At 35.2% G+C, this 27,852-nt stretch overlaps 1 protein-coding gene across 1 annotated transcript in view; it reads right to left on the bottom strand.

The window, feature by feature from the left end:
* Positions 1 to 23,396, bottom strand: part of SLC16A7 (solute carrier family 16 member 7) — a 150,788-nt gene extending 127,392 nt beyond the window's left edge. Inside the window, exon 1 of the mRNA XM_053716748.1 lies at positions 23,243 to 23,396. The gene's annotated coding sequence lies outside the window, so the exon portion shown is untranslated. The remainder of the gene's footprint in view (positions 1 to 23,242) is intronic.
* Between the last annotated feature and the right edge of the window lie 4,456 nt (positions 23,397 to 27,852).

Below are 27,852 nucleotides of genomic sequence, written 5' to 3'. Positions count from 1 at the left end.
AGCCTACAGCTTCATCTCTATAATGAAGCAATATCACCTAAACACAACCGGTCTCTCCAGCTTTTGACCTTTATCCATTTAAGACCATTATCTGTAAATTGTATAGAATTGTATTTTTCTCTTGAAAATACCAACTTTCTAAATGTTCACATCCTCTCTGACTTCTGCTAGTTGGATTCTATGTTACCCATTCAATAGGCATTCCCATTACTAAAGAAGTTAATGATTTCTTTAAAAAAATAATCTAAAGGTCATATTAATAGCCATACTCCTCTTCCACTCTCAGCTGCCCTTGATAAATTGAATAATTCTCTTTGTAGAGATTTTCCACTGCCTCATTTTTCAGGGTTTTAAACCACAAGGCTAAATTATACTATTGAATTCAGAATGCTTTGAAACCATGTTCAATAGTTGTTACTGTGATTGTTCTACATATATATCAGTAAATCTTCTAAACTCGTTTGAACTAAAGTAATACCTCTAAAATAAAAAAAATGAAATCCCCCCAAAATATGCAATTATGTGTAGTTAAAAACTTTGAAATATACTTCATTATTTATTTTGCCTGCTTGTCCTGCAATTTACCCCATGCTTATGATGCAAAACCATGTCCTGGATGCCCAATCACAATACCCTTAAAGAGATATGAAAGTCAAAATTAAACTGGTTCAGATAGAGCATGTCATTTAAAATACTCTTCATTTATTGTAACATTTGATTGTTCTTTGGGTATCGTTTGTTGAAAAGAATATCTAGATAGGCTCAGGAGCAGCAATACACTATTGCACTATTGGGAGCTAGCTGTTGATTGGCGGCTACAAACATGCACCTTAACTGTGGCTCATCAGATGTGTTCAGCTAGTTCTGAGTTGTGCATAGCTGACCTGCACGTAATGTTAACTACAGTAGGTGTCTAACCCTTTGTAGGGTTTAAACACAAACGTATATGCAAGCAGCAGTGCAATAATAACATGTTATAATACACCATTTTCTTGCACATTTATGTCCCTTTAAATCTCAGTCTTGATTTCTGATATGATAACATTGCAAGAAATCAATCAAATGTATTAAGTTATCTAACTTACTACCACAATTAAAACTTTTGAGAAAATATTTAACTCTATGGGACCGATTTAATAAGGGCCGAATGGCCCTGAATGTAACTGTTACTGCGCGAGCCTTCAGGCTCGCCGGAAACAGAAGTTAAGAAGCAGCAGTCTTAAGACCGCTGCTCCTTAACTCGTATGCCACCTCTGAGGCAGTGGACATCAATCCGCCTGATCGCATACGATCGAGTTGATTGACACCCTGAATAGGTTTCTAAACAACAATTTCACCCTGAATAGGTTTCTAAATACTAAGGCCTAAACTACGATTGGAGCGCAAAATTGCACTTCCGCAAGCACAAAATTTGCGCTCCACTCAGAATTACCAGCGCCTGGTATTACAAGTAAAGCGCAATGCCAACGTGACATCGCATTGGCATTGCATGGGAGCGCACTTCCATAGTCTCCAATGGGAGCCTCATTCTGATGCCGTCATACACGGCACAGAACCTACGCAGCGTAGTCGTGCAGCGATGGACAGCACATTTAAATATATACGTATATATACATATATTATACACATATTAACACATAGATATATATTTAAAGACACTTTCAGTGCCGTTTTTTTCTAACACCCCAGACCCGCTCACTTTAACCCCTAGAAACTGCTTTGGGCAGTTATTATTTGGAAAAAAAAATGCTAATATGTTTTATTTTAATAAAGGCACTACTCACTTTACTTTGGGGGCAATTTGGGGACATTTTTAAAATTAACCAGATGTCTGACTTCTGGTTAATTTTCGGAGCACTAATTGCTACCGCAAGCTCGCAGTAGCCATAACCAGCCACTTGTAATGGCTGGTTATTTAGCATGCACCCATAAATGGGTGAATTTGCCCATTTACGGGCGTACAATAAATTAGCGATCCACTTGTAATCTAGCCCTAAGTGCAGTATTGCTACTCCAAGCACTGGCCGGTGCAGTTAATGAAAAAGACTGCGGAAGCCTGGCCACTTCTCTTCACCTAAAAGACATCATTATACACAATTTTTTTCTTTGCATAAATGTTTTGTAGACAATCTATTTATATAGCCCATAAAGTTTTTTTTATTACATGGATAGTTTTCCTTATTTTTAAATAACATTGCTCTGATTTTCAGACTCCTAACCAAGCCCAAAAAGTTTTAGGAGAATACCGACGTATACCTACTACAGTTTTATACTGGATTTTTATATCAGTATCTGTGCATTTTATTCTTTATAGTAGTGTCTATTCCATGCAGTTATATGGAAATTGGTGTATACTGTCCCTTTAAGGATGTTTAGCCCTGATTAATCTTAGTAACTTAGACATAATTTATTTAATAGGTATTTGAGCAAACAAACATGTATTCTTGTCTAATCTCCATCTAACAGCTAATTATAAATAAATATATATATATATATATATATATATATATATATATATATATATATATATATATATATATATATATATATATATATATATATATATATATATATATATATAACAAGAGCAGAAATAAAGCACTCACTGGTCTTCAGTCAACAAACACAAACATATTTATTCTAGTGTAACGTTTCAGGGTAAACAAGCCCCTTCTTCTGACAAACAAACAGTGAAATAATGAGCCTTAAAAAGCCTAATAGGGCCCTCCTCCCGCAATCTGCCAATAGGGGAGCAGCATGTGTAATCCAAAAGCTAATTACCTATGTGCAAAATGAGAAAAGTATTAATCAACAAAACAGACTCAGTGGTGATCGCATACATAACCAAGGGGCACCCACATCATACAATACTTAAATTGATAACCATAATCTCAAAATATCAACCAAACTGGTTAGTCATAAGTGAAAATAGATTTTACCGAACAGGCAGCACCTGATTGGAGGATGCAAACACACCCTTTCAGATGACGTATGAGGCAAAACACTGTGTCAGACTACAACCCCGAACACATGCAAATCCCGAAAAAATTCCGAAAATTAATAAATCAGTTTCCGAATTTTCGGATCCATTATTCATATTTGGAATTTTTCATTTTTCTAATCTAAACCGCAGTTTCCCGACACTAACTAAATCACTAAATAAAGCTATTAACCTCTAAACTGCCGTTCCCGACATTGCTGACACTAACTAAATGACTAAATAAAGCAATTAACCCCTAAACCGCAGTTCCCCGACATCTCTGACACTAACTAAACATATTAACCCCTAAACCACTGTTTCCAAACATTGCCAACACTAACTAAACCTATTAACCCCTAAACCACTGTTCCCAAACATCGCCAACACTAACAAAACCTATTAACCCCTAAACTGCCATTTCCAAATATCGCCAACACTAACTAAAATTATTAACCCCTAAACCACCGGCCCCCACATCGCAACAACCTAAATTAAACTATTAACCCCTAAACCTAACACCCCCTAACTTTAACATAATTAAAATAGACCTAAATTAAAGTTACAATTATTAACTAACTACCTATTTAAAAATAAATACAAACTTACCTGTGAAATAAAAATAAAACCAAAGCTAGCTACAATATAACTATTTAGTAACTACCTAGTTAAATAAATACAAACTAACCTGTGAAATAATAATAAAAGCTAAGCTTACACTAATAAAACCTAACATTACTAAAAATAAGAAAACCTAAGATTACTAAAGAATTAAAACTACAATTACAAAATAATAAACACTAAAATTGAAAAAAATAAAAAAAACTACCATAACATAAAATAACAAACGAAATTATCCAAAATAATAAAAATTATTCCTATTCTAATACGCCGTTTAAAAAAAAAAACAAAAAAAACACCCCAAAATAAAAAACCCTAATCTATAATAAACTATCAAGGGCCCTTAAAAGTGCCTTTTGTAGGGCATTCCCCTAAAGTTAACAGCTCTTTTGCTAAAAAAAAAAATTCAACAGACACTCCCTAACATTACAACCCCCGCCCAAACCCACAAAATAAAAAACAAAAGCCTAACTACAAAAAAAAACTTATTTACCCATTGCCCTGAAAAGGGCATTTGTATGGGCATTGCCCTTAAAAGGGCATTCAGCTCTTTTACTGCCCTTTTAAGGGCATTCAGCTCTTTTTCGGCCCATTAAAATAAAAAAAAGCCCTAATCTAAGAAAAACACCTAACACTAACTCCAAAATCAGTACTCACAGTTGCTAAAGTCCGGCTGTGTTTTTTTTTAAAAAACGGGGTATTAAAATAGGAATACATTTTATTATTTTGGATCATTTTGTTTGTTATTTTTTGTAATTGGATTTGTTTTATTTTGGGTTTTTTTTTTTTTTTAGATTTGGCATTTTTTATTTTTAATGGGCCGAAAAAGAATGCCCTTTTTGGGGCAATGTGTAGATTAGGTTTATTTTTTTATTTTTATTTTATTTTGTGGGTTTGGGGGGTTTGTAATGTTAGGTGGTGTTTGTTTGTATTTTTTGCAAAAAAATTGTTAGCTTTAGGGCAATGACCCTTTTAAGGGCCCTTGGTAGTGTATTATAGATTAGGGTTTTTTATTTTAGGGTGGGGGTTTTTTTGTTTTTTTTAAACGGGGTATTAGAATAGGAATAATTTTAATTTTTTTTTGGATAATTTCGTTTGTTATTTTTTTGTAATGATAGTTTTTTTTATTTTTTGTAATTTTAGTGTTTATTATTTTTTGTAATTGTAGTTTTAATTTTTTAGTAATCTTAGTTGTTTTGTTTTTTTTTAGTAATGTTAGGTTTCATTAGTGTAAGCTTAGGTTTTATTTTTATTTCACAGGTAAGTTTGTATTTATTTTTAAATAGGTAGTTAGTTAATAATTGTAACTTTAATTTAGGTCTATTTTAATTATGTTAAAGTTAGGGGGTGTTAGGTTTAGGGGTTAATATAGTTTAATTTAGGATGTTGAGATGTGGGGTCTGGCCGTTTAGGGTTTAATAGGTTTAGTCAGTGTTGGCCTTGTGGGTGCACAGCGGTTTAGGGGTTAATACATTTAGTTAGTGATTTAGTTAGTGGTCAGCGATGTTGGGGAACTGTGGTTTAGGGGTTAATAAGTTTAGTTAGTGTTGGTGATGTTTGGGAACGGTGGTTTAGGGATTAATAGGTTTAGTTAGTGTCGGCGATGTCGGGGAACTGCGTTTTAGAGGTTAATAGCTTTAGTTAGTGTCAGCGATGTTGGGGAACTGCGGTTTAGGGATTAATAAGTTTAGTTAGTGTCGGCGATGTTTGGGAACGGTGGTTTAGGGGTTAATATATATTTAGTTAGTGTCGGCAATGTTAGGAAACTACAATTTAGGGGTTAATAGCTTTATTTAGTGATTTAGTTAGTGTCGGCGATGTCGGGGAACTGCAGTTTAAGGATTAATAGGTTTAGGTATTGTTGGCAATGTGGGGAGCAGTTTAGGGGTTAATAGGTTTAGTTAGTGTCGACTATGTGGGTGGACGGCAGTTTAGGGGTTAATAGCTTTATTTAGTGTCGGTGATGTGGGTGGCGGTGGTGGTTTTAAATTTTGTATTTAGCAATCGCCGGCATATTAGTTATGTTTAGTTAAATAGTTTTTTCGGATCCATCAGTTTTTTTTGATCCATTCTTTATTCATATGCATTATTCTATTCTAAACTTCAGAATAGAATAATGTATATGAATAAAGAATGGATCCGAAAAAAAGAACAGATCCGAAAAAACTATTTAACAAAATTATTTATTTAACTAATGAAACAAAATTTTTTTTAAGCGTAGCACATGTCTAATATATGTATATACTCATATACATATATATTTATATTTGTTGCCCATAGCTGTGCGACTTACCCCCTTTGCTGCGCTGAGACGAGGCATGAGAGCGAGGCTACCATTGGAGATTATGGAAGCACACTCTCATGAGCGCAATGCTTCCGTGCAATGGAAACCCGAGGTTGCCTTCGCATTGCACCTCAATTGTTATACCAGCGCACATTTGCTGGTATTGCTCAGTAGAGAGCAAATATCACTTTCACGGAAGAGATATTTTGCGCTAAACTTGTTTTTTGGCCCTTAGTGTATAATATCTGGCAATATCTCACCTGATTAGCACACTATAAATATGCATGAAAGGTAGTAGAATGTGGGAAATTTATTTTTAAAAGTCCATGTTTTTGTAAGCTTGATGCAGGTTTATTGAAGCAGTAATAATTAAGGTACAGTGCAAATATTAGAGGGATATGCATATCTTGTGCTTATTGTTTGACACGGAACTGAAGAATGTGTATATAATGGGTGTAACACTAATTAATTCACAACGTAAATAGCAGGTCGGTTGTGTCTGTAATATAACTTATGCTCTGTATAGCTGACTCAAAAGGAAGAAATATTCATAGCTTTTATATTTATTCCATCATCTGTGCAAATTGTATAAAGGACACATGCACCCAAAGTTCAACAAAATTAGTATGAAATCAGACAACCTTAAAGGAACACTAAAGTCAAAATTAAAGTTTGATGATTCAGATAGAGCACACAATTTAAAAAAAAACTATCAAATTCAGTTCCATTAGCTAAATGTGCACAGTCTTTTTATACACACACTTTCCGAGGAACCAGTTCCTACTGACCATGTGCAAGAATTTGCTGAATATACATATATGCATTTTGTGATTGGCTGTTGCCTGTCACATGATGCAGTGGGAGGGAAAATAAAACTTTGAAATTTCTCATAAAAAAAATCTACTCATTTTAAATTAAAACGTAGAGCTTTTGCATTGTCTTGTTATTATACATTTGTTGATTATGCAATTCTTCTGTGCTTAATAGTCCTTTAAAGGGACATTATAATGCAAAAAATGCATGTTAATTTATTACAGCATGTAAGATTTGTATTGCTGACTATAGATAACTACGGCCCAAATTACAAGTGTTGCGCTTAATTACTATTTTAATCACATGCTTACTGCTCTCAAAGTAAAAATTTACTGTGGCCTGGTTAGCGCGCATATTATAAGTTGAAAGTAAAAAGACCGTACACAAGCGAAAGATTGAGGAGCGCTAACTTCAGGACTTTGGATACGTGACTGTAAATAAAAACGTTATTGTTACAACGCTAACCTTACACTGCATTAGACCAAAAACCTAAACCTGAAGTGAGTTAGGAATACTTGAAATTCCCATAGAAGAAAATGTTCTTTTTATTTTTTAACTTTTATATAACGTTTATCTTTTTATTTTATAACTTTCTGTATATACACTATATATATATATATATATATATATATATATACACCATATACCATATCCCTTTTAACCCTTTTAAAACATGTTTATTAATAATAATATATATTTTTATTAAGAGTGTATATGGGTGTGTAATACTTTATTTTAATGCGTTTTTTATGTGTTTTGTGTAACTTTGTTTTTACCCTTACAGTTTATTTCAGATCTGAGATACTTAATATTCTAGCACAGTTTCGGATTTTGCTTAAGCGCAAACTATAACTTTCAACTTATAATACCAGTGATATTTAGCATGGTCGTGATATCCATTAAAAGTATACTATATTTGGTGAAATATACCTATCATGTATTTACTACATAAACGCCAAATGAATGTTGTGCCCAACAAACACCCACCCACATCATACACACCCCACCATACTCATTTATACCATCCTGCTATCACCTAAGAACCCAACTTCCAATCAGATACCTTAGCATAGGATAGTTGCCATCTGGAGCAATTATTTTGCCACCAAGGTAAGCAGGCATACCATATCTCTTATTTCCACAAATTACCAGCAATATAGCCATCATAAAACTTAAATTATATAATAACATTTGTTTGACCATAGACAGTGTGGAATATTAGAAATGAGCAAGAACAGCTCCCTAATTCCCAAACAATAGAGTTGCTATCTCTACCCTTCCTCATTCCCCTCTTTTTCTCCCTTTTTTTTTTCTTCCTTTTTTTCTCATCTTCATTCCTATTCTTACTCTTTGAGCCCAACCACATATTTCTTATATATAATGTGAGTCCTGATGAAAAAATTCCTAAAAAATTCCTAGAATATAACCCAGTCTATCACCACGGAGATAGTTAGACCATGTTGTGCTCACATTCTCATGTATAGCACAAACCCCAATTCCAGCACCTAGCCCTTAATAATATGTTATTATCACAATTAAACACAAATCACATTTATTATATTTATTTGTAGTATATTGTTTTGATTACATGCACAGCCTACATGATCATTGTTTAACAACACTGTTTTTCTTTGAGAGTTTCACATTTAACACTTTCCTTTCTCTGCACCAAACAATAGCACACCAGGTTTTTTCCACACAATATCAATTAGGCTTTGCTCACACACTATTGGCTAACACCAGTATTTAATCTGACATCTCTGATGAAGCGCATGTGAGCATGCGGGAAACGCGTCAGATCCAACCTTGCACACTGTGACCGTGTATTCCACTTGACTGTTCATTAAAATAACCACTTTGGAAACAGAGTCTGCAGTACCTTGTTTTTCTCTTTCCTAATACTATATATATATATATATATATATATATATATATATATATATATATATATATATATATATATATATATATATATATATATATATATACACCATATACCATATACCATATCCCTTTTAACCCTTTTAAAACATGTTTATTAATAATAATATATATTTTTATTAAGAGTGTATATGGGTGTGTAATACTTTATTTTAATGCGTTTTTTATGTGTTTTGTGTAACTTTGTTTTTACCCTTACAGTTTATTTCAGATCTGAGATACTTAATATTCTAGCACAGTTTCGGATTTTATACTTAAAGGGACAGTGTACTATGATTTTATCTCATCTTTAATATGTTTCCAATGATCCATTTTACCTTTTGAAGAGTATTAAATTGTTTACAGATAGCAACTTTTCCTTGAAAAGCTATGTAAACAAGTATGTTTACACATAAATCACTCTCTAAGTGGGTGGTGGGACAGAGAGTTTCTAAAATGTAAATTTTCCTAGTTTTCTCATAAAGTTCCTGATGATCAAAAACTTGCCAGCACAGAGAGAAATCACACAAAATGTTTGCCATTCTTTTTAGACCTCATATGGGACCTATATCCATCCATAACCATCAAGATCAACATCTCTTAAGCTAAAACGTGTGTTTCTAAAATCCTTTGAGGGACCTCATTGTACTGATGAGATTTCCTAGATCATTATTTTTTCTCTCATTGTGTATATTGAGATAAGGAGGATTTTGTGTAAATAATATAGCGGCAAGGTAATATAGTCTGTTCTCCCTGATAGCTCAGCCCATTTAATTGGATTGTGGTTTCAATGAAAAGAAACAGCTATTTAACCCCTTAACAACCACAACACATTGTGTATGTTGTTAGTCCTTAAGGTGTTGTCTTCTTATATAGCTTAGGTCTTGACGCCAGTGACAAGACCGCACTATTAGACCATTTCTCCCTCCTGCAAGCATTCTAAAATAGTGTAATCTCACTACTGGTGGCGAGACAGCGCTATTGAAAAAATAACCCCATTGAGAGGTTAAGATACAAAAATAAACCTAAAGGAACAATTTATCATACATTTTTTACTCTGCAGCTGGTATAGCAAGTCATTGGAAACACATTAAAGGGAAACTAATTATACAGTACACTGTTACTTTAACCACACATTTACAGGGCCATTCACTTTTCAAGTTATCCTGCTAAAAGCACTTGATAAATCATTGAAAACACTTTTCAAATTATTAAATAGTTCCACAAAAAAAGTTTTAGAATGTAACATTGGTTTTGAGCAAGGGTAAAATACATTAAACTTACTCACTCCATATTGGATGATGTTAGGAGGCAACGTCACCAAACAGATACAAACACAAAGCTAAAAAAAAAAAAATAATTGAGCATATCCCTGAATTCCTGCAGTTACTAGACACATGGGAATTTGAGGAAATATCTTGGAGAGGCCGTATAGCTGCTGTTAAGATGTGGTTTCTCCCTAAACTCACTTATTTCAATGTATACCTCTCACAGTACCAAAGACAATTCTCAATAATCTCCAAGGGATGATTTCTCTATATATTTGGAAAGGTAAGAAACCGCATATATCCAAATTAACCTTGCAAAGATTTATAAACATAGGTGGACTGGTTATAACCAATATCATTCTGTACCATGATGCTGCTAGATTGACCTATTTAGTTATGGAGTATACATAATGTATCTCATAGATGGCAGGAGATAGAGAGATTACTACTCCCGATGGGATTATAGTTAATAGACTTACCCTGCCTGCAGTCTTACTCTCGTAAGTATTTAGGAATAACTCACCCAATCATGCTGGGAACATTGAAATTGTGGGATTCTATCAGATACCATCTTATAATTTCTCCTCACCCTTCTCCCATTCATACTTTAACTAGTGTTCTTAGGGTTTTCCAAGAAATGCATGTTAAAGAGCATTAAACCCAAACATTTTCTTACAAGATTTAGAAAGAATATTCAATTTTAAACATCTTTCTAATTTACTTCTATTATCTAATTTGCTTTATTCTCCTGATATCCTGTGCTGAAAAGTATATCTAGATAGGCTCAGTAGCTGCTGATTGGTGGCTGCACATAGATGTCTCGTGTGATTGGCTCACTCATGTGCATTGCTATTTCTTCAACAAAGGATATCTAAAGAATGAAGCAAATCAGAGCATAGAAGTACATTAGAATATTGTTCAAAATTGAATTCTCTACCTGAATCATAAAAGAAAAATGTTGGGTATAGTGTCCCTTGAATACTTGGATGACATCTCAAGTAATATATGTTAGAGATCTCCACAGTAATAACAACTCGATAGTCTTCCGGGACATAATACTCCATCCAAGCATCTTTTTATTTTGAATAACATAGAATAGGGAGCCTTCTTTGATCTTAGAGATTTCCTAAAGTAGGTTTAATAGTGCTGACACCTTGGGAACAAAGTTGGTTAAGAGGTACTACAATGAAGGGATTCTTATCCTTTCATTATCATCTCCTGCATACAACCGACAGCTTGGAAAAGAGATCTAGACTTCACAGTGGATCCTATGAAGTGGTTTGCTGGACCTCACTTTTGCTAAAAATACTCTTTACCGTACCACACTTTGGGAGATTCATTATAAGGTAGCTGTGAGATGGCATCTGGTACCCGCCATCTTACACTGAATCTTTTGAAGCTCCTCTACTCTGTGTAGGAGAGGTTGTGGCAAATTGTGTGTGTCTATTCACATATGGTGGAGATGCCCAAAACTTAGGACATTATGGCAGGCAGTTTTCATGGTTGCCTGTAGTCTTCAGATTGAGGTTCTTGCTAAGACTGAGATAAGTCTCCTGCACTTGGGATTTCCAAAAATGACAAAACCTTGCAAGATCCTTCTCCTATACTTGGTGACTATTTAAACTATTGTGAGAAATTGGAAAAAATCTTCTTCCCCACATTTTCACATGTTTTCATATTAATTAATTTTATTTAAATGATAGACCGATATGCCTTTCAGATGCTTAATAAAATTGACCTTAATTATTATGTCTGAACAACCTGGATTATTATTGTTAGGGGTAATATGAACCTGATGGCAGCCATCTTGTTCCTCACAGCCATCTTGTTCCTAGTAGCCATTTTGTAATGAGTAAACTTTATTATACTGGGTTATTCTGTAGTGAGAACTATGTGCATGTTATGATAGTTTCCTTAGCTGTTCGGCCTTGTCAATGTACCCTGGCCCTACGCCCAGAATAAGATGGTTCAGAAACCTTGCTGTCTCCGCAGATGTTAGCCTGTTATGACTATGTAATTATTGTTATGAGAAACTCATGTTCCAGTTTTACCTTGTATTTTGCTCTGTATAACTGTGTAAGATGACGCGGTCCTAACGTGTCATCCCCTTAACCCTTAACTATAAGAAAGGCTTGCACTGTGCAATAAACAGAATTGGCTTTCAATCATAATGCTGCGTGGTCTGAGTCATTCTAAGGGGCCCTTATCAGATAATCTACATATGCCTCAGGTGGTACACTGGCCCCGTGGCTTCGGCCTGACCTGACACTTACCCCCCTGGGGGGACACCTAACAATTATTATTATATTTTATTTATAAAGCGCCAACATATTCCGCAGCGCTGTCCATGAGTACAATTCATTTAAATAAAACAATGATATAAAACTTGTAAGAGACAAGACAAAATTTTACAAACACATACAGGAGGGATTAAGGGCCCTATTGCCGTGGGAATTTACAATCTAGAATGGTAGGAGATTGAGAAACAGGAGGTGAGGACTGCAAGATTGAGAAAATGCAGAGTTAGATGAGGGAAATGTTAGGTAAGCAAAATTAATTTATTATTGAGTTGGGTGATAGGCTTCTCCGAACAAAAAAGTCTTCAGGGAGCATTTAAAAGAAGAAAGATTAGGGGAAAGCCTGACAGGACAAGGGAGAGTGTTCCAGAGGGTATGTGCTGCACGACAGAAGTCCTGCAGTCTAGCATGGGAAGAGGTGATAGTCGAAGATGCAAGGAGCAGGTCATTGTTGGATCTTAGTGGGCGGGCTGGAGTATACTTGTTGATTAGAGAGGATAGGTAGTGGGGAGCGGTGCTGGTGAGAGCTTTGTATGTAAGGGTGAGAATTTTGAATTTAATTCTGCTGTGAATGGGGAGCAAATGAAGAGACTCGCAGAGAGGTGCAGCAGATACAGAGCGATAGGAAAGGTGAATTAGCCTGGCAGAGGCATTAAGGATGGGTTGAAGGGGGGAGAGGCGGGAAAGAGGAAGGTCAGTAAGTAGGTTATTGCAGTAGTCAAGTCGGGAAATAATAAGGGAGTGGATTATTTGCTTTGTGGTGTTAGCGCTCAGAAAAGGGCGACTCTTGGAGCTTGGATGGAGCTCCTTCCATTATGACTTTACTTGGGATGGGATGAGACACCTGGATATGAGAAGACATGAGTCTGATAACCATTTACTACCTTCCCTCCCCTTCCCTGATCCATTTCCCCCCTTTCTTCCTTTTTTCCCCTTCTTTTCTCTCTTCTGATGTACTTGAAATCACTATATATAACAATTTAACTATTTCATGCGGTTAGTGGTAGTCAGAGTCATAGCTCATGTCATTTAGTTTGCTGGAGACACCTCCCACATATCAATCCAGTATAAATGTATGTTTTTGATGCAGCAATATGAAACTTTGCTTAGTAGTTTTACATAGTTTTACAACTTGTGGTCATCATGCTATATCTCAGATTACAGAAAATGAGTCATTATACTTTTATTACTTGAAACATAAAGCCATTAGTTCTACCTGTATTCCTATGCTAAATTATTAATTCCATCTGTAGGTCTAAGAAGACCTAATGTCAATTTATAATATTAATATAGTTCAAATGGAGGTTTCAGTTTTCATTGTCTGTATTGGTGGCATTTATTAATGTAATTTTACCTGACAGGTTATTGTGTTGACTTGTAATTGATGTTGTTTCTCATGCTGTGTAATAACACATTTATAGCAACTAATGTAACATTTTTATAACCTCAATAAAAATTTCAGACTCGTAACCAAGCCACACAGTGTTAGATGTATACAAACGTTTACAGACTACTGTTGGCTCTAGTTTATGTTAGCTGTCTTTTCATATGTAGTGAAAGGAGGGATGTAGGGAGTATATGCTATTTTTGTTTACCCAGCCCCTTTCACTGGGTGTCCCAGCCAAACCTCATCAACAGTGCTAAACTCAGAGCTTCTAAGTGAGTTTTTAAAAAGGTTTTATACTAGATTTTTAGATCAGTACCTGTGGATATTCTTCTTCATAGTAGTGTCTATTACAAATTACAAACATATTTAGAAGCAAATAACAACAGATCTCAAAGACAATTTACTAGACAAAAAAAAGGGCTAGTGAACAGTCTTATGTATTTTACAATTCCTGATCATACTTAAATCATTTATCACTGACCTACATTTCAGCATCCATATGCAGACTATTAATCACTTGACAACATCTAAAACTGCTTCATCAGTGTATGAGCTTGTTTATTTTTGCTACTTACTAGCTACAGCAGAAGACATAAAACAAGTATACTCAATTTGTTTTCCCTGGACTGCAAACTGCAAAAATGTACTGACATTTCTTACATTTCTATACCTCTGTCATTGGGATCCCTTTGACTATATTGATGATTGTTTTCAGTTTTTAACCTATGCGTATATCATTTTTGTGTAATAAACTATTGTTTAATTATATTATTGAATTGATACATTCTACCTATAATATTGATATATTGATTTATTGCATTTATTAAGCTATTTATTGCATTTATTAAGCTGTTTCACTTATACACCTAAACCTATTTTTGTGGCACTCTTCTCATACTCTCTAACAATATAATCCCTTTCAATAAAAAAAAGATTTTAAATGCTTTCAAAATGTGTATTTCGATTGCAGATCTTCTGTAATGCATTGCATAATTACTGACATATTTAACATACTTCAATAAGTATTATTTAACACACTTTAGCATATTTAAAGAAAAAAATATGTGTTTCAGCCTGGCAAACCTTTTTTTCACCTGCAAAATTGTAAAACAAATAAATAAAAAAAACGAATAAAACACAAAACATATATATTTTCTATTTTTTTCTTTCTTTTTCTATTTTTAGCAAATAAATCTTAACATTGTTTTGTTTGTTTTTTTGCTCTATTATACATTCTTTTTTTCTGTATTTTTGTACAAATAACTAAAGGCTCCAAATAATTAATCAAATTGTCTTTTTTTATTCATGTGATGCTTTATTTATTTTCTAGCACTGATACATGTTTTTAAAATTAATAATACCCACTTCCACATCAACTGGCAAGCAGTGACCTATATTCATTATAATCCATTTGGGTTTTTGGAGAGATTATGATTCCTGATCTTTGTCGTATTCTAGCATTAAAAAAAGAAACCCAGGGTTGCTAGATGAGGGTGTTCTCTCTTTTTAAAGGAAATGGAAATAAAACAAAAGTTTGTCTAATGTAACATTAGGGGTTAACCACACAGTTTTATGGTATATATTAGAGCATAAAGTGTGTGTATATATATATATATATATATATATATATATATATATATATATATATATATATATATATATATATATATATATACACACACACACACACAGATACTGAACCACAGGGCAAATGTTTAATCATAGAGATCTGATCTCTGGTTAATTTTCAGAGCGCTAATTATTATTGTGAGCTTGCAGACTAAATAATCAGCCACTTGTAATGACTGGTTATTTATCATGCGCCAGTAAATGGGCAAATTTGCATGTTTTGGGCTGCGTGTTATATTAGCGCTCCACTTGTAATCTAGCCCTAAATAAGTAGCGCTTCATTTCTGCTCATAACTAGTAATAAACTAATACAATATTTTTTTTATCACCTTCTCAACATTTATGAGGTGTCCCTGAATTTGGGTCTGAGGTGTTATGAATTTGGGTCTGGGAAATCTGGTCACTCAAGTGAACCTGCTTAATACGACTGGAAAGTCTTCTTTCTCTGAAAAGTTCTTCAAACACGTAGAAAATATTTTCCACACTGGAAGTAAAACAATAGTAAGCAATTCCTCTATCAAGTGGCTGGTCTCATTGGCTTGCTGACTGCAGAAGCAAATGGTAGATCACTATTACTTGCTTATGTCAGTATAGGAGGAAAGATGCAAACTAGCTGTAACTAGAGAGTAAAAAGAAAGGAAAAAAAAGTTTAAAGAGAATGTGGGAATCTAGTTTTAAACAACCATTAAATTACAGTGGGGTCTAACCAGATGTTTTAAAGAAAAGGTTACAGAATTTGATTTGTGTCTTCTTTTTTTCACAAAAGCAATATGTGTTTAACACAACTTCAACAATATTTAAATGGTTCTGCTGCTATTTTTTTAAGGGACATAACATTCTTTCATATAGAGCATGCAATTTTAAACAAATCAAAGTTGCTTCATTCTCTTGGTATCCTTTGTTGAAGGAGCAGCAATGCCCTACTGAAAGCTAGTTGAACACATCATGTGAGCCAAGAGGCATATATGTGCAGCCACCAATCAGAAGCTAGCATCCAGTATTGCTGCTCATGAGCCTACCTAGGTATGTATTTCACTAAAGGATACCAAGAGAATGAAACAAATTAAATAACAGAAGTAAATTTGAAAATGACATGCTTTGCCTGATGGATGAAAGTTCAATTTTGATTTTACTGTCCCATTAATACATACACTGAAAAACCCTAGACTGCTACTGCAAGTAAAAAATATTATTTAGTAATGCTCCTCCATTGTTTGTCAACCACAGCGTAATATGTGCCCTGTTGTTGTGGTCAAGTATAATATCGATTAATGTTTCGGATGTCCAATACAGTAAGGGTCTAAAATGCAGCAAGTCAGCTACAATGGCCAACATATGAAACAAATGTGTTTTGTTTCATTTTCAATCATTTAATACAAAAGCTTGTTGCTATAGAGATCTGCTATGTTTATGCATTCTAATAACATTGGAAACAATCCTACGCTACCCTTTTAAACACTGCAGCCATAGCTCAAATTCATCTACAGTTTCCATTACCTCTCTTTTTAAACTGTTTATAACTCCTAATGCACTGAGATTTTTCATTTGCAATCAGCAAACCCTGTGAATAATAAATAAAATCATTAAAGGTGTACAGTGTGATAGGAAAGCCCTCTAATGCATAAGAGCATTTTACAATCTATTACTATTGAGTGCCTCTAAGTACAGGGTTGATCACCATTTATTATTTGCTAATTATTGAGACGGTGAAGTTAAAATTAACCTTTCAAGATTCAGATAGAACATGTCGTTTTAAACAACATTCCAATTTACAGCTATTATTTATTTTTTCTTTGTTGTCTTGACACCCTTTGTTGAAAAACATACCTAGGTAGGCACAGCAATGCCTTACTGGGAGCTAGCTGCGGTTTGGTGGCTGAACATATATGCCTCATGACATTGGCTCACCTGATATGTTCAGCTAGCACTTGGTAGAGCATTGCTGCTTCTTAAACAAAGAATAACAATAGAATGAAGCAAATTAGAAAGTTGTTTTAAAATATACGCAATGAGGCCTATTTACTAAAGGTCTTGTGGACCTGATCCGACGGTGCAGATCAGGTCTGCAAGACCTCGCTGAATGCGGAGAGCAATACGCTCTCCGTATTCAGCATTGCAACAGCAGCTCACAAGAGCTGCTGGTGCAATGCCACCCCCTGCAGACTCACGGTCAATGGGCCGCCAGCAGGGGCTGTCAATCAACCCGATCGTACTCGATTGGGTTGAATTCCGGCGATTCCTGTCCGCCTGTTCAGAGCAGATGGACAGGGTTATGGAGCAGCGGTCTTTAGACTGCTACTCCATAACTTTTGTTTCTGGCGAGTCTAAAGACTCGCCAGAAACACGGGCCCACAAGCTCCTTACGGAGCTTGATAAATGGGCCCCTATATCTGAATAATGAAAACAATTGGGTTTCATGTCCCTTTAAGAGCTGCAAATGAGTTATTTTTTTATACTAATGGAATCATAATCAGCCATTTTCACTGGCAGCATTTTTCTTATCGGTTCTGTGATAAATGGTCCTATACTTAACAAGTATAAACTCCAAATTTGTCTTTAGAGACTCATATAAAACATACAATTTTAAACAACTCTCCAATTTACTTCAATTATAGAATTTGCTTTGTTCCCCTAGTATTCTTTGTTAAAATGCATACTTAGGTAGGCTCAGGAGCAGTCAGCAGCAATGCACTACTGGGAGCTAGCTGTTTATTTGTGGCTTCACATATATCCCTCTTGTCATTGATTCGCACAATGCTAGCTCCCAGTAGTGCAATGCTGCTCTTTCAAAAAAGATAGCGAGAGAATAAAGGAAATTTGGTAACATAAGGAAGTTGCTTTAAACTGTATGTTCTGTCTGAAGCAGGAAAGAAAAATGTTGAGTTTTAGGTCCCTTTATATTTGTGTCAGTCCTGTTTGTTCTAAACACAATCATAATTTAGACGGGTTTTTTGCTTTATTGAAATCCAGAGATAAAGTAACTTAATAAACCCCAGACAATGCTGTATATCTTATTACTAAGTGTCCCAAAAACGTTTCAAATGGAAGAGTGGTTTTGTGCATGGGCAATACAAAGTGACATTCCCCCCACCAAATTGGATACCATTAGGAGGCAATGCTACCAAACAGATGCAAACGCTACTTGCTCAATCAGTAAAGACATTAATAATAAGCACAATACACTAAAACAATTTAGCCAAATCCATAACCCAACAAGCAGACATGTCCGCTATACCCATAATGCCCATGTTCAAATCCTTTAAAATGACATATGCACATATCAGTATGGTTTTAGAAAACAAGTTAATTGCACACAAGTCACTTTTAGTATTACTAAACACGTCACTATTGAAAGGATAGACTCAACATACAGGCCCTTTAACATGAAATCGCTAAAATCCCCAAATTGCTATTTTGTTTATTATTATTTGTGAATATTTGGATTTTGGATTACACAAATTAGAAATTAACGATGGAAATAATAATTCTGTGCTATTTTTAGGGAGTAACAGTTCTGAGCTTGAGGGTTATTAACAGCAGAAACATTTTAGGATCATGGACCATTACATTAAAAATGTATGTGTCTCTCACATTATGTCAAGATAACATTTGCCTTTATAAAATTGTTTACTGGGCCTCATAGTACTGAAAAGACCTAGATAATCTCACAGAGAGGAGAATTTTAGATCATCGGCCCATAGTGAGCTTAATTTAGAATTTCCTGCAAGCAGTGTATCCTGATCAGCTCAATAACTTATAATATCTTTAGAAATCACAAATATGAAACTGAGATCACAAAGACATAAAAGATGAAAACAGCATTAGTTGGGACTGAAACCTGATTAACCATTCACTTTATGTACAAAATGTTGACAAAGTAATCTAATTAATTACAGTACTTTGCTATTGTACACACACTTGCTTCTAACACTGTATTTAACCCAGACTTGGCTCAAGGCTAAATAGAATTTGGCGTTTGCTCAGCACAATCACAGTCACCTTGTATATGCTGTGCAAGGTTGGGTAAAGGTTAGTGTCAGGGCAACCACTTTTTGGTAACCTAAGAAACTGGATGAAGGAGACTGACAGAGCCATTAGGTGCTAGGCACAGGTGAGCGATATTTTGTTATGTTTCAATTACTCAGTGAGCTGGTTCTACTAGAAAAGTGTGAAAATACTGCTGTAGTTTGTGTGGCATGTTATGTGAGATGTGAAATGGGGCATACAGCAAATGGCAAAATATCTCTACATCTGGTCTGTTCTGTGCACCTATACAGTATAATGGGTGCAAGGGCAATGCAACTATCTGAGGCTTGGTCTGAACATCTAATGAATACTAGGGATGCACAGGCAATACATCTGGTCTATGTTCTGATCTGGGCATCTAACTTGCATTCGGAGCAAGAGTCACAATGCATATTGTCTGATCTGGGCACTTAACTAGCATAAGAGGTTCAGAGGGAATGCATCTGGTCTGAGGTCTCATTTTGGCACCTATCAGACGTATCTGGTGTGATCTGGGCAGATACATGGCATAACGAACACAGGGGACAATGCAATTATTCTGAGGTCTGATCTGGAAACATAAAAGGCATATGACATGTTCTGGTTAATGGTTCCTTATGATGGCAATGGTCTTGCAGGGGTTAAATGTTCACTTTTCTACCAGTTCCGGCTTACGGCTTTAATCAAAGGAAGAGATGACTGCCAAATAGTAAATAGTTTATTCCAGTCTTTAAAATTATAAACGCATAAGTGATTAAAGCCCCAAAAAGAAGTAAAAAAGCTCAACACGTTTCAATGATTAAAATCGTCTTTTCCAAGAGCTATAAAAATTGAACAAAAGATAACACAGTACATTTGTGGTCCTAGTAGATACTAAGGAAAGTTGCAGTTATACTGTATAAACAGGGGAGTACTGATTATAGTGCATTTAGATTTTCTTTGTACAGTTTTACTGTTATATTTTTATCATTACAGTTTTTTTGTTATTACATATTTATGTTCTGGATACGGAATTTGATCTCATGACTGCTCTGGGTATTTAACTGGTATCCACTGAGCAGAGTTCTAGTTGTGAAGGAGAGACAGAGACATTACGATATAACGCTAATAATAATAATAATAAAGATTTTGCATGATTTTTCTCCATTCCAGCGAGTTTTTTTTATTATTCGGCCCATAGTGCGAGGCAAACATCTGTGCAATATTAAAATGCTCTAATGTATTAAAAAATGTCATCAATGTACTATTTTTTGGCACCAAGGCTTTTAAGCTGAAAGTCCAGAGGCTACAGTGTGGACCTTCAGGACATATTGGCCCCTTTTCATTCTTACCTCATACCACACTACCTATCCACATTTGCAACACACACAAACAGTTTACTTTGGTATGATTTTAAAGTGCCACAACACATGTTGTGATCTGTGCATATCCTAAAAGGGCTAATTAAGTAAAAAAATAGTTTGCATCTAAAAAACTATTTCAAAATTGCTGGCAAATAATTTTCAAAAATAAGCGAAATTAGTAACATAGCCATGCTATCTGGAATAGTCTGATTCCCCCCTTATCAGTCTTTAGCATCAGAAACACAAGCATTGTATTTGAACTGAGTTCACGTCAGTTTATTAGCTTCTAAGCATGCTCCAGCAGATAATGAGTGTACAAGTCTTGTATTTTACCAAAGCAAAGGTGGAGATAGATACAGCCATATAAGGAATTGGGGGGGGGGGGTTAGAGCTGTACAATTCGGACACTTAAAAGAATGGGTTAATGGCAAAGCATTGCAGTATAAATTTGCAGGTAAAGTAATTAAAGTACATATTATTATATTTTGTCTCTATCCCAACTTGTTTTATGTCCCTTTAACTGCAATGTGGCCCTTCTGGTGAAAAGGTTGGACACTTCAAAGTTACATATTATACTACTTTGTATCCTTCGTTTGGAGCACTAAACAATTCATTCAGAAATACAGTTACTGCTTCCTGGAAAAGATCCAGAAGGAACTAGGTATTTGATCTGCATGCCTCTGAATTAAATGTGTATTTACTATTCCTAAAGAGATCTCTATCAAAGAACTTTGGACATACAATTTATGTGATAATAGGAAATACAATGCTTTTATTTCCACTGCATATTCCTTAAAGGGGCAGGGTGCGCAAATGTTTTCTGTGTTACATCCCAAAACAATCAATTTCAATGTTCCTATACTGAATAAAACAACTTTATTTTTGCTAGGATTGTGGAGGCTTTCTCCTCTCCACCAACAGATCTGTAGGTAATGCCCCTATTATCCAATTAACATTAACTCAGCTGTTTCAGTTGTGCACATTAACATTAATTCAGTTCTAATTCAAATAAAAACAACTCCAATTTTCTTTAAAACTACTGTTGTTGGCTAATACAAATGATAGTTTAAAATACATTTGAGTATGTTTCTTTAACAAGTGAGCTACTCCTCTGACAATATTATTATGTTCTTTATTTTGTACTTGATCATCATAATGGAATTCAATATTATACCTCACAGTGGATTTGTAACTTGTAGCTCCAAAATGTTATTTTGTAATTTAAACACTATTTGCTTTGTCTATTGGAGTTTGGAATCTTTTTTTCAATTTAATAAGAATTTCAACATCACAAACATCTGGCATTCTGGATACATTTTTTTAGAACTCCCCTTCTTGAGACTTTGTAAGTTTAAAAGACACAAACTGAAGCCAATTATGTCTGGATGAATATCAAGTAACCAATACTTTGACAGCAATGATTATGAATACAATTAAAATGAGGAAAGGTACATTTTTCAGATAAAAGCACTATATAAATGTATTCTATAAAGACAGTATCATTGAATTGCAGCCATGTACTGAAAACATATTGCTATGTTGTATCCATAAAGGTATTTATTCTGCTATACAGGAGTTTTTTGGGGGAGGGGGGAAGAAAGTCAAGGTGAAACCGATTAGAACTTAAAAAGTGCTAGAGGCAGATATGTATTCTCTAACTATTATAAAACAACCTTATTCTGCTACAACATGTGCACACAAGAAGAATTTCTGTATCTGATTATCTTCCATAAGGATATGGTTCATCTACAAAAGCATGAAACAAATTCCCTACTATTACAGAAGAATTACAGTGTAAAGTGCTTCATATAGTTTAACTGCAGCACAGCAGTAGAGATGACACCATATGGTCATTTATTTTGTCCTAGATTAGAAAAACAGGACACACTGTACAGTATTTACTAAACCAAATGTGCCCTGGTTTGAATCAACATGTGCTTTTAAACAACTATATTATGGAGCAGTGTTTATTAACCAGGATGTCTGAACAAGTGTGTCACACAGCCCTGGCCGGTAGAATATATATATATAAATTAAAAAAATGTTCAAACTATTACATTTATATCCCTATTGATTTACTATATTTTTAAGTTTATAATCGGTAAATAATAAATATGTCAATTCATATTTACTTTGTTTCTATCCATTACATTATAAGAGCCCTACGTTTAATAAACAAGTAGGTGACTGTGCCTCTTGTCATAATGTAATCATTCATCTTCAAATATCACATTTAACTACTTCTTTTTAACAAGGGAGTGAGAAAAAAAAAAAGATTTGTTTTAAAACATATTTTTACCATAAACCATTTTACGACCAGGAAACCACTTACTGTAGTGAAGATTATTTTCTCAGAATTGTCTGATTTGAGCTTATGTGTATACAATGAACACGTCACAGTGCCACGGTCATTTTTTCACCATTCAGATGTGGAATTGAAGGCACCTCCTCCTGAAATCTGGGGCAGGCTCAATTCCATAAGGAAGAAATGCTGGGTACTACAATAATCATATAGGTTGCATAAAAGACACATGGAAGAATTCTACTTATATAATGTCAATGCTGTGTGTAATCTGCAGGATATTGCTTTAGATGTGCACTGTAATATATCTATTGTATATCACTGACAGATATAGAGCATAATGTTGCACTTGAACTTGAATGCACACAATATGAATAAAATACTAAAGTGGTTTACCTGATCAGTTGCTGAGACTGGTCTCCCACTGAGGTTCTTGTATTGTCACCCTTGTAATAGTCAATAGTAGAATTTGTATGTGTCACGTTCAGATGTTTCAGTTAGAATAGACTGAATGGTCTTGCTGTTCCTAGGAAAAAGGGAGGGGTGAGGGAATCAGGCGGTTTGTACTGGTCCTCCTAGGAGGCTGCTCTTCTCTGTCAATTCACTCTCCCAGCACTTCAGCAATGCCTTTGGGCAGTCCAACCCATATTTTTTACCGGTTGGCATTTTTTTTCTCTTTTTTTTTGCTTTAGAAATGAAGAAAACGAAATAAGGAAATACAGAAGTGAGTTGTCTTGGTGAATAAAGCACAAATCGGCACATGAAGTATTTACTGAGAGCAGTGACATCTTGTACTTGTTAAAACTTTTTTTTAAGTATTTAATGATAATTCAGCAATTATGTTTTGTTAAAGTGTATTGTCAGATGTATGAAAGAATTACTCCTAATTCTTTGAAACTGCAGTTTATATATCACTAAGATTAAAAAAAAAGTGAGAGTCATGTTATTTATTTATCACATTTTTATAGCCTAATAAAATGAGCAATTTCATATTTTCATACTACGGTAATTTGAAATGAAAACAAAAGTCTCACATTCTTGCAACTAATATTGCAATCCTGCCACTGAAATCATTAGATCTGTTATAGCACTTGCTAGCCCACAATCTTTTTGTGAACATCTCTATTTCTTATATTTGACACCACTGAAAACCTTTACCAGTAATAAAACACCATAGAGAAAAAGTTTAACCCTGCAGGCACAGGCACAGAAATAACAGTAGCTCCACAACCCCCCTACCCTACCAAATGTACCTCCAACTGATTAACTGAGCTGACCCTTAATTAACTCACTTCTTAAGTTAAAAGGATGTTTTTTAAATATAAAAAAGTTTCAATGGTTTCAAACTTTTTTTTCTTTTACTTACTGTTGCTTGGCTATACATATGTTAAAGGGACATGAAACCCCAAATTTTCCTTTCATGATTCAGATAGAGAATACAATTTTAAACAACATTCCATTTGACTTGTATTAACTAATTTGCTTCATTATTTAGATATCCTTTGTTGAAGAAATAGCAATGCACATGGATGAGTGCAGCCACAATAAGCAGAAAATGAGCCTATTTAGATATGCTTTTCAACAAAGAATATCAAGAGAATGAAGCAATTTATATAACAAAAGTAAATTGGAAAGTTGTTTAAAATTGCATGATAATCTAAATCATGGAAGAAAACAAACATAGGTTTTATGTCCCTTTAAAGGGACAGTATACACCAATTGTCATATAACTGCATGTAATAGACACTACTATAAAGAATAATATGCACAGATACTGATATAAAAATCCAGTTTAAACCATTTGAAAACTTACTTAGAAGATTCCAGTTTAGCTCTGTTTAAAAGGTTACTGGAACACCCACTGTAAGTGGGAAATAGCAGACACTCCCCCTCCCCCTTCCTTTGCATATAAAAAGAACCTTTACACAAACAGAAGCAAACTGGAGTAGGTATATGTCGGTATTCTCCTAAAACTTTGGGGCTTGGCTAGGAGTCTGAAAATCAGAGCAATGTTATTTAAAAATAAGCAAAACTATCCATTTTTAGAAAAAAAAAACCCTGTATGGAATATATAAATGGATCATCTACAAAACATTTATGCAAAGAAAAGTCTAGTGTATAATGTCCCTTTAAGTCCTCCCTATACCAACATACCAGCAATGTACTGGTCCAGATCTGAATATATCTGAGTCAGTCAGGGGTGACATATGTACACGCCAGTCGCTTGTTTGCTCTGGAGCTAACTTTAATTATGTATTTAACCATTTTGCAGTGTTTAAGCATATGAACAAGGAATAGTGCATATAGAGAATGGTCCAATGTAGTACAGCATTTACTCATTACAGCATTGCATCCCGTTATAATGGCTTAACACTTTTGGCAGTTTACTTCTAAGTTTCTGATAAAGTGTGGCTTCCCTGTGTGCAACCTGTAAGATAGATTTAGGCCATGCAAGCGAGCTTACACCCAGCTGTGTGTGTGTGATGTTTCAGTATAGGATACGGCATGGCTATGTTGAGATATACTTGATACAAAGTAGCGGTCTCATCAGAAACGGAACGCTTGTTTCCCAGCTCTGATGAACTGCCCTTGAGGCAGGAAACGCGTCAGCTGTGTCCTCTGCTCACTGTGTCTTTTTTCGTTTTTAAATATATGAAATAAACATTGGATTTTTTACCTTACACCTCTCTCCTGGCTTCCTTTTCTGATGAGACCGCTACTTTGTATCAAGTTTGCTGTTTTTCGAATTACTGTGGGGGTGTGGAGAAACCCCAGGTACTCATTGGATTAGCTGTGCTGAGTGATGGACTGTCGGCACAGGAACGAGGCTCCACGCTGTACTGTGGATTTCAGCGTTACATGCTGTGACTAGACGCTGAACTAAGTGCAGTTCCTATTTGAGGAGTTTATGCTGACATTTTCAAGTCTACATTCTACACTGCTACAGGAGTGGTAAGCTCATTCCAATTCTTCTATACTTGGAGTTCAATTAAGTATACATTACAGACTGTGATAACCGCATTAGTGCGACTTCAATTGGAGTAGTATCATAGGGCTACGTTACATCTGTATTATAGTTTCACACACTTGTTAATCACATATCGGACTGTGTATGTTGAGATATATACATGTGAAAAACTATACATATGAGATGTTTTATACAAAGTTACACAGAAAACTAGGGTGCAAGTCTTTAGAAATTGGGTGTGGAGATCACATGGGATACATTTAAAGGGACAGTCAACCCAAAAATTACTGTAACTTATTTAGATTAGTTAATTAACGATCTTTACAGTAAACTGTAGCCCAATTTTCATCTAAATAAACTTTGGCAGAAAATACACTTAGTAGATCTCATCTGGCCATTTTGAAATGGCCGCCTGACCCCTCCTTCTTTGACGTCTCCCATAAGCTTCCACTAGTACAGGATCCTTTCCTTTCGTCCCTGCACGCTCCTGAGTCTCCCTTCATTCCTCTCAGTGAGACACCCATATGGCACCCCCCTCACTTCACTATCTCCCTCATTCATCCCTACGGCTGCAATTTCAGCTCTCTAGCTGTTCGTACCCGGCACTCACTGCCTCTCATCCATGCTGTGCGCTGTGTGTTATAGAGAATGAGAGGCAGTGAGTGCCGGGCAGGAGGCAATGTGATGTGGGTCAGCGTGTGCTGTTACACACACAGGGCATCACTGAGATCATACATTTCAAAAGTACGATTAAAAACAAATAAAAATGTGCAATATCAAAATAACAGACCCTCAAACATTATGTAAAAAAACAACTAATGTTAATAGGTAACATACATAATATGAGCGGAATTCAAGCCTTCATTTTTAACCTCTTGGCTGTTACGCTGTTAAAATCGCTGTTACACGCACAGACCCACATCACATCGCCACCTGCCCGGCACTCACTGCCTCTCATTCTCTGTAACACACAGCGCACAGCATGGATGAGAGGCAGTGAGTGCCGGGTATGAACAGCTAGAGAGCTGAAATTGCAGCCGTGGGGATGAATGAGGGAGATAGTGAAGTGAGGGGGGTGCCATATGAGTGTCTCACTGAACTGAATGAAGGGAGACACAGGAGCGCGCAGGGACGAAAGGAAGCAATCCTGTACTAGTGGAAGCTTTTGGGAGACGTCAGAGAAGGAGGGGTCAGGCGGCCATTTCAAAATGGCCAGATGAGATATAGTAAGTGTATTTTCTGCCAAAGTTTATTTAGATGAAAATTGGGCTACAGTTTACTGTAAAGATCCTTAATTAACTAATCTAAATAAGTTACAGTAATTTTTGGGTTGGCTGTCCCTTTAAAGGGATATGGATCCCACATTTTTTCTTTCATGATTCAGATAGAGAATGCAATTTTAATCAACTTTCTATTATCATGTTGTCTTTGTTCTCTTGCCATCTTTATTTGAAAAGCAGGAATGAAAGCTTAGAAGACGGCCCATTTTAGGTTCAGCACCTGGGTACCACTTGCTGATTGGTGACTAAATGTAGAAAACAATCAGAAAGTGCTATCCAGGGTCTTAACCAAAAATGGGCCAGCTCCTAAGCTTTCATTCCTGCTTTTTCAAATAAAGATACCAAGAGAACAAAAGAAAATTAATAATAGGAGTAAATTAGAAAGTTGCTTACGATTGCTCTATCTGAATCATGAAAGAAAAACAAATTGAGTCGAGTATCCCTTTAACAAGACATAAGCAGTATTGAAGCTGTGAATTTAGACCTTGGTGAAAGTATTTAACTTGTGACTACTGGCCAATTACTTGATTTATGTATGTAAAATGGAGCTTTTCAAGCAGCTGCTGCCTCAAACCTTTATTGATAATAACAAGTTTAAAATCCATCTAGGTAGCACCAAACCAGAGTTTGGGATGATATACCAATCTATATCTATCTATCTATCTATCTATCTATCTATCTATCTATCTATCTATCTATCTATCTATCTATCTATCTATCTATCTATCATCATCTATTTGTCATCTATCTAGCATCTA

This window comes from Bombina bombina, chromosome 6, assembly GCF_027579735.1.
Source record: "Bombina bombina isolate aBomBom1 chromosome 6, aBomBom1.pri, whole genome shotgun sequence".
NCBI lineage: Eukaryota > Metazoa > Chordata > Amphibia > Anura > Bombinatoridae > Bombina > Bombina bombina.
The sequence above is the reverse complement of the archived record's forward strand: the minus strand, read 5'-3'. Positions and strand labels throughout refer to the sequence as shown.